Genomic DNA, 9,530 nt, shown 5'->3' on the forward strand with positions numbered 1-9,530 from the left:
CAAGAAACAACCACAGTACAGCCTTCCGAGACGCTTTGCTACAGAACTGATAAACGTCCTCTGCCCAGCCGAAAGAAAGAAAAATAAGTTGGCAGCCTCAAGTTGCCATTGAACTTGGAACTTCTTTTTCGTTCAAATTGCTCGTTTTTTAACTTCCCCATACCGGGAAACTGCCCACGGCTGTTGGCTAGTAGCCTTAACACTGCGCCTTCTCGATGGATCAGAGAGCGGGAAGAGTCTATTAGAAATAACTTCAACGCTTACATCAGTGTCTCGATACAGTTTTTTTCTGGACCATACCAATCATTTTCATTGAGCTTTTTCCCAGTTTTTCTTTAATCAGATCGATATGAAAATTTAACCAGTTTTGGAAATAGATTGAATTAAATTTGGTCTAATTTATTTTCTAGAGCAACCGATTTTTCAATAAAAACAATAAAGATAATTTAAATATTAAAAATCGGTAAAACATGATTTTTCTCGAACCAGATGTGATATAATAGAGCTGACACCAATGTCTTAAACTATGGTGTATGGCAAACAGAATGTACAAGAATAGAAAAGGTCTGTATGTTTGATTTCGGGTAAATTGCAAAAACATTCCAAATCATACTTTTTGCTTAATAATAGTAAATGTAGCGATAGATCAGCACTGGTTTGATGGCATAAATGTGTCTCAAAGTTATGTTTCGTACCCACGCGAGTCTTGTTGGCTTTCTTTTTCGCGATCTCAAAAACGAGTCTTTTTTCTTAAGATTAACGTTTGATTTTAAGTCCTTTTTCAAAAATCTCTAAAACGGCTCGATAAATTTTTCACTGAAATCGTTAACAATGCGTGTTTGATAATGCCAACAGATATAGTCCAAATTTTTGTATATAATGATATACTGGAACACTTTCAAATTTACCGATGTGAAGGAGGCACTTGTACCGACGAAAACGTTGCGTTACAAATTCACGATTTGCAAAATTATTTTAAAATATTAGTGCGTTGTGTTTTAATCGACCGCACTATATTGTTTTCCATGGTTTGTCTTTGTGTTCACATTTTTGCATCACAGAGGAATGCAACATTCAGTGACAAGAATATTTTAATTTAGCATCAGTTTTTACACCGTGAAGTGACGCAGCTTTCTCGTCGGTTCAAACACTCCTTTCTTAACCGTTAAATTTGATCAGTTCTACTTGCCATACACCATAGTTTAAGACACTGGTATTAACTTTTTTATATCACATCTGGTCGGTGCAAAATTTATGTTTTACCGATCTTCAATGTTTATGTCTATCGTTTCCATGGAAATAACGATTGCTTTAGGAAATACATTATACCAAACTTCAATCCATTTCCAATTACTGGGGTAATTTTTACATCAATCCAACTAAGGAACTTGTACAGACCTGTTTGAAATGTTTAGTATGGTCCAGAAAAAACTGTATCGAGACACCTTAACAATGCTGAAGGTAGTGTAAAACAGACACAGTGATCGAACAAATGCCTAAAACTTATCGCACCATCACAAAAGACACACACAAAACGATTTTCACGCGACTGAAGCGCAACATTGCATAACTAAAGGGTTCATGATGTAACCCGTGATGTATTAATCCGCTGGGCCAAGAGATCGCCAAATCACCGCTACACAGTGGCAATTAGACGAAACTCACCAAAAAGAAATGGCTGTTTAGCACACGAGGGCGTATATTTATTATCGGGCTCGACATAACTGATTGTAAATAAAAGGGTTTATTCATTTCTTGACTTCTTCATTAATTTAATTATATAATGAAAAGCATTGATGAATAACCAATTGCATGACTCAGGACAAATGGAGCCATTTGATTGGTTAAGGGAAATTCTCGTGATCATTGCCATTATATTTATTGTAATGTTCCATTAAAACTGTATATATATTTAACAACGTTATCATCGTAGTATTTTTAGACGAGCTAAATCACAGAAGGGCGCGCATTTGGCTTAACCCACTTCACACTAAACGAAACTGTTGCGTGGAGCATAAGAATGGATTTCGAAAAGGAAATGCAGAAGGCTTTAAAAATAATTTTTCAAAACATTCAAGCTTTGGAAGATAACAGAGTTCAGCTACCGAACAAGTTCAGGAATGACCTACTTTCTAGATGCAATCAAAGGAACGAGTACAAAGACGCCGTTCATCCACTGAGGCGCAGACTTCCTCCGAGAGTGATGCCTGTTGTGGTTCGGTTAGGTCCGTGAGTAATCTACGTAAAATGCTGTTTGTTTAGCCTGCAAAATGCCGTACGTGGTTTTACTTTCTGAACATGATTTAGCGCCAGTGGTACAGGCGTTATATAAGATGTACACGTGAAACAACCATTCATGGTAGAATTCTGTGGCTGAGGTTCAACATGAAGGAATTCTGACGGATGGCTACAAATACCTCAACTGGTGTTAGGCGTCGGCCGAGAGTTATGAACGCCGCCAGCTAGCGCGAAGGACAACAAAGAAAAAAAAAAAATAAGCAAAAAACAGTTCACCCAGTTGTTTGAGAGAGAATCTCAACAGAGTGGGTTTGATGTCAGAAATGTACTGCCGTGTGAAAGCTAGTGTTCTGAGTCAAAGGAATTCACAAGGCATAATGAACAGTCAGCTAAACGGGAAACGGAACCATGCAACGCGGGGCGCGTATAACCACAAGAGATAAGATGCCATTAACTGAAAATTACGGCAACTGGTTGTCAGAGAAAGTGCTGAACTTTGTTATTCCATAAAAAGAACTCTGAGAAATCAATCGCATGGCCAGTGATGCTGAAGAGGACTTCAGTTATGATTGATTATGTCTGTATAGCGAGACAGAACTGGCACGTCACGTCAACATACAAGTAGAATAGGTCTAAATAGTGTGAAGTTATTGTTTTACATACATACCCACATGTTTATTCAAATTCATATATACAAAAAATATGCATAAATTCGAAAAAGGAGTTTAGAGGTTAACCCTATTAATAAAACTCCCCTACAAAAGAATAAAAATTACAATTAGAATTACATTAAAAATTATTAAAAGAAGAAGGTAAGAAAGAGATTGAATAATGTAAAATGATCGCTTTTACGAGAATGAAATTCTAATGAAACGCTAATAAATTGAAACTTTCCTTTGTTTCGTTATTACTTTACAATGCTACAGTACAAGAACAAAGCTTTAATAATTTTCAGCAGCGTAGCAGCTAGTTGGTGGTACGGTGGTCTCATTGTTAGTATAAGCTCGATTCCGGATCGAGCGGTCCGGGTTCGAGCCCTGGCTGGGGACATTGTGTTGTGTTCTCGGGCAAGATACTTTACTCTCACAGTGCCCCTCTCTACCCAGGTGTATAAATGGACTAGCATGCTATTCAGGGGGGGAGGGGGGAGGGGGAAGTAGGAAAACTCCTAGTCACTTCATGCTATAGAAACCGTAGATAAGCGCTGGCTGGCTTGATGGACCACTTGGCTCGTATCTGATCTACTAATCGAATAATCTATAGCACCTTGTAGCGTGTAGCGTACGAACACAGACGTATTTCCTGCTGTCGCTTGTCTCCGCCGAGGCAAGCGATGTACAGGTAGCAGGAAATCCAGGGAAATTAGAGGTGGAGTGTTGACTACTCGCGATTCTTAGATTTAGACCTGATGGCCTACAATTTCCTCCCTTTAACACCAAATGGAATGGAGTGCAAGTTCATTGAACAAGACAAAATTTGGAGGGGGTGTGGCAAAACGAACTTTGATACTATTCCTGATAAAACATTAACATCATTAAACTTCTTCCGTCCTGATCGCCCTCTGGAAAATCAATTACATGGATCATCACTAATGCCCCATCCACACTGCGTCGGAGAAATTTGAAAACGCAGCTTCATTTCTACGGTTAGGCCTACCTTCCACACAAAACGTACTGTCCTTTTCGGAAACGAAAACGCTCCTCAAACCGGAGAAATTTGACAACTTGAACGCCGGCTTTGCGTTTTAGCGTGGACGGAAAACATTTTGAAAACGAAGCTTTTCGTAAACGATGACATCACGGCAGTCATGTGATTTCCCTACCAGAGTCTTCCTCAAACACAACTCCAAAATGCCTGGTGATTGTTGCGTTTTCAAATTTCTCCGGCTTGGTGTTGAGGGAAAACATTTGATGCATCTGGAAAACGTTTGATGTCAGAGTGAAAGAATAATTCCTAACTTGCTCCAATGTTCTTAAAGTTATGAGACTCTATTCGTTTGACTGTTCGTATTAGATATTTCCGGTCAATATAACAACACTGTTGCACAATTCTGTCGTTACTTACGTGTTCACGTTGAGTGGCTTCGTCAGTGATTTTTCCTGTCCTTCAGTCACCCACGTGTGGAACAGGGCGTCATTTTGTGGTGAATAAATTAGCTTTGAGGGGTTAACTTCTTGATCGCATCAATACCTAACTCAGATCCCCGTTGCAATCTGATAATAACTACGTGGATAAATGATTGATGCCAATCAAAACTACTAAGAATATAAATCTGTAGGAAAATTTTTATTATCATTATTATTTTTTCTCTCCCCAAAGAAACTTGTTCACATCCACAAGTTACTTGTCACGCCTAACTTGATTTGCATCCGACACCTCCAGCATTTTTCTCAGACGTAAAGGAAGCTGTTTACTGGATCAATTAAGTACTTGAGGTGTTATGGGTCAACCAAACTTAGCCAACTGACTTTTGTTCGTGTGAAAGAGACGACGATGGGGTTGACTCATTATTATTTACTTAAAATTTATTGGGTCATTTGTGACCCCGCTAGTGACGAAATTTGTTACGTAGTCAGATTGGTAGCCACATAGCCCTTGTCCTCACAAAGACGCTGAACGCTCCTAATATAGCTCCTGTTAAGATAGAAAAAATGCAGCTATTCTACTTGACATGACCGCAGCCACTTTTCTATTCTTCCACTGATTATTTATAGACACGGTAACAGGAAAACTCTTTAGCCCCGTTGTTTGATGATTGAAGAGCAGTCACTTCGTTATAGACCTAACCTTTCGCAAAGACAAAATTTATCAGGACCAGAGCGAAGAAGATGGATTTCGAAAGAGAAATGCAAAAGGCTTTAAGAGTTATTTTCCAAAATATACAAGCTCTAGAAGATAAAAAGGTTGAGCAGATCGCAGTCAAGACTGGGAAACTTTCGGCATCAGGAGGTAAACGAAAGCAGCGCAAATTACCCTCTCTAACTTTAACAGATTTGCGAACTTCTTCCAAGAGTGCTGGCAATTGTGGTTCAGGAATGTACTCCACGTAACTGAACATTTCTATTTTTTTAAAACTTGAATTCTACATGCCCGCAGGGTTATTCATGTACTTTTTAAAATGGAATGGATTGATAAACCTCGTCAAAGTTTCTAGATAAACAAGGGGACCGTTGCACTGGTTTAATGTGGATGAGTCGAGTATTACAGTCATTATGCCTTCTGACGCTGGATCTGTTTGTATGAAGATCTCAAACGCATGGTTTTCGCCGTCTGGGAGGTTGAATCACCGAGTTAAAAGCGTCGACAACCCGCATTTAACGGCATTTAATGTGTTTTTTTTTGCCAGAAATTATACAAGTGATAGGAACAGCCGGGTGCGGCTGGACAGTTGTGATGCCTAGGATCGAAGTACAGTGGGCAAATGCCTCATCACGGGACTACAGTGACGCTACTTAAGATTTAGGTATTCATCGGATCTTACACTGTTACAGAATACATGTGTCCTGTCTTACAAAAGCGTCCTGTGGCTGATTTATCTGGTATTAGTATAAATCTACTTGCGTTCTATCACGATCGGCGTTCTCTGATCGGCTACGCTACTCACTATCTATTCTGTCGTAGATGGTGTGTAGTGTAGCAGTGTGCGCTTGTTAACAAATTGGTGGCCGCTTCTTGGCGTTTTCGAAGTGTCTGTAAAGAGGATTTAGATCGTCTTAAGTTTTGGACGACTGGTAGATTTATACTAAAACAATTAGATTACTCGCTCTCCGCTATTTCTATCACGCGATAGAAATCTCGAGCTCATAATCTAATTGTTGAATAGAGCTGAAATGAATTGCACTAGTTGCCTGAACAAACAGTTTTGCCGAATAGTGGGAAACTTGTAGTCCACTTCGTCTTTTGGAAGAAATAAAAATTGGAATCTGCGATGCAATTATGTGTCACACAATACGCCCATGCATGGAGTCCAAGACATTTCTTACTTTCATCTGACACACTATTCCACTTTACTTTTTTCCGTTTCTGACCTCTTATTATGAGTGGACAGAGCAGAAAAGCGTTCAATCGGTACATTGATCATTCCAGCAGCAGGCATTAATACTAATTTTCTTTTGTCCTCCGGCACCCACCCATGTAACAAGCCCTTTCAACCTCGTTCCCAGGGTCTTTTCCCTGGCTTAGGGGTGGAACGCGAACAAATCCGGTTCATATCAGTGTAATTGTCGTCTATTTGAACATCTATGGTGTCTGTGTTAACAGTTGACATTTTGCTAATACAGTTCAACCCCTATTAAATGGCCACCCTCTGGGAAATGGATAGTGGCCGCTTAAGGTGGCCGAACATAGTTTAGATACCTGTGTTTCAATCTCCTTTTTCTCTAAAACCCTTGATCCTTTGGTCGCCAAAAATGGCAACACGCAAGTCAACAACACAAACTTCGCATTTTTGATAGCTAGGCTGACGTAAGTGCAGTTGCCATGGCAACTGGAATAAATATAAACAGGCCTTTAAAATCGGTTTTGTTTGTTTGCAGAAAATCTAGTCGTTAGATTTTCTTTTTCATTTGCATGCAACGAGATTGTAACAATGCTCACAAGTTGGCATTATTTTAATAATAGTTTAATAGAGGGATCTTTAATTATCACTTGCAGACGTTTAACTGGAACATCTAGAATCGCCTCTGTCAATTTTTTTCCATATTCCAGTTACTTGTTTTCTAAAGTATTTTCTTGCTAAATTTCGTAAAATTCTAACGAGTGGTTCTCGAGAAATATGCATATTTCCAAGAAAGCTATTCCGCATTCAATCGCAATTTTTTACCTTACTACGCATGCGCTGCATCTAACTGAGTTCTTTCGGTAAAAAAGAAAAATCTGAGAATTGCTGGGTTCTTTGCATCGTTACCTTTTCTAACATACATTTTTGATAAAAAGAGTAAAGCCATAAATACACTGTGTTCAATTATGAAGAAAGTACAGACGGCGAGGACATTCACCAAATAAAATGATCGCTGTATCGACGCCACGGTTGCTTTGTACAATCCTTGTGCGCGCGCTGAATGGCATTAGCAAGAGCGCGCACGGAAATTAAGTTTGGCCACCTTAAAAGGGGTTGGCCGCTTAACAGAAGTGAAAAAAATAAAAAAATAAAAAATAGGAAAGCCGTCATTGGGACTGATTTCTGGCTACCTAATAGGGATGGCCGTTTAATAGGTGGCCGCGTAATGGGGCTTCGACTGTAACGTCGAGGTTCTCGGTTGAAATTTCCGATCACTCATCGGCCGGTCTTCTGTCGACCTCATCCGTAAACAGCCTGAAGTAACGATTCTGCTATCCATTAGATTATTTATTAAAACGGTGTTTATTGCGGCGGAAGGAGCCAGGAAAGGCGGAGACGTACTGAGGCCAGAACCTCCCACTTCCCGTACCATGCTCTTCCGCCTCTCGGACCCTTGTTTTTTGACACCCGCACTTTTTCGCGTTACTCCTGGGCCCATGCCAGGTAAATTAGACGTCATGACCAAAAACGTAAATAACGCTAAGGGCTGTACATGCATTTTCACCGGAAGTCAGCCTGGTTTTGTTTCGAGTCCGAGAGCGAATTTTCGTTTGTTCGTAGTTCGGAGATAATATTTTGCCCAAAGCCTCGGTGGACGCTCGGCGCAAAAAATTTTGCGGCTTGCATTTACCTCTCGCTTTCCGCCCTCTTAAAACTTTCGCCATCCCGTCTCCTATACCACTCCCGTCCCACATACTGGCGGGTTCCCGTCTCTATGTTCTCTTCCATGGTTGTGGGAACAGGAGCCAGAGACAAGTCTTCTCCCAGTTCTCACCCTTTTCTTTCCTGTCTCACGCACCCCTCCCGCACCCGCTGTTCTCCTGGGCTCACGCTCCCCTCTCCCCATCCACTGAGAGCATCTGATCGTAAAGGAGCGTTCACTTTCACGTCATATACAGGAGGATGATGATCAAGTGGATCAAGAAGACGACCCTCGACAGAAAAATACGCCTGTAAGGTAGCTGGAAAGAGTTTCCAGCTCTTTGCCCCTCTTCCTACTTTCAGTGATTGATCAATACTCCCGCGGGGAGGGGAGTACTCCCAGAAAAATTTGGTGGGGGTGTGCGGCCCGCTTCCCAAAACCCTTACCATATTTATGACCAAAATCTGAGATTTTCCCTCCCCTATTTATGACCTGACCAGAAATTCGATACCCTTTTTATGACAGTTGCGGCCGACACAATTGCCCTAAATATAATTTTTGAAGGACTTTTGCTCATGGTCTTACCACTACGGATAAAAAAGTGGCTTCTTCTAAACAACATACCTTAGTATATACCACCCAAGTGAATAGTGTTTTTCGCGCGTTCTGATTCGTTACCTCCGAGGTGATTAGCAAGTACTGTTCACCTCCGAGCAGCCGGCGCGAGAGATTTTAAAATTTCCGACTGCTTGTCACACATAAAATAAAGTTTTGGTCCGCTAATTATTCAGCTTGTGTGGTATATACTAAAACAATTATTCACCTCAGTGTCGGTGAAAGTGATGGATATATCCACCACTATTCACCGCCCCTTCGGTGAAAAATTGTTAATTATTTATGAGCAAAACAGCTGAAAACCATACCCTTTGGGGCCGCACATACCTACATAGCCCATATGAGGGAGTACCTCCCCCCGTACTACAACAATTCTTTGCCAGACTCGTGATTCTACAAGTGATAACACAGATGCAAAAGCACTTATGCTCAAAATTGTCAGCATGGAATCGATTTGCAAGGGTCAAACGCTTGTTTTTTTGTTTGTTTGTTTGTTCGTTTTTTTCACGGTCTTTACCCCCATTTACGATAAACAGACTGATGAGTCAAGTAGGATAATCCCTTGCAAGGGGATCACGGAATGTTATCGCTTCCGTCTCGATCACGGAGACTATCGACTGATCATTTTTCCTTGAAGACTTAATTTTGTCCAGTGAAAATGGCACACGAATTACTCTCGAACTTCAACAGAACTAACTGCTTACCCTGGTAAACGAGAAGTCTCTTATATTTTTTGTAGGTTTAGGGATAATCTTGGTCCCCTCAAAACCTTAAAACAATCGTGATTTTCTCGTGTTTGATTATAGTTTTGGAGGTTGCATAACACATTGTCTGGTCACGTGATCACAGCAGGTGAAAGATAAAGAATAGTTGATAACGAAGGGTTCCATTTTACTTTATAGGAAAACTTCATTCACAGTATAGATTGTGTTATTTCATAGCACTTCACCTGCATCCTTTGAATTAAAAATATGC

The sequence above is a fragment of the Orbicella faveolata genome, unplaced genomic scaffold (genome assembly GCF_042242905.1).
Source record: "Orbicella faveolata isolate gen_17 unplaced genomic scaffold, um_ofav_v1 contig_2, whole genome shotgun sequence".
NCBI lineage: Eukaryota > Metazoa > Cnidaria > Anthozoa > Scleractinia > Merulinidae > Orbicella > Orbicella faveolata.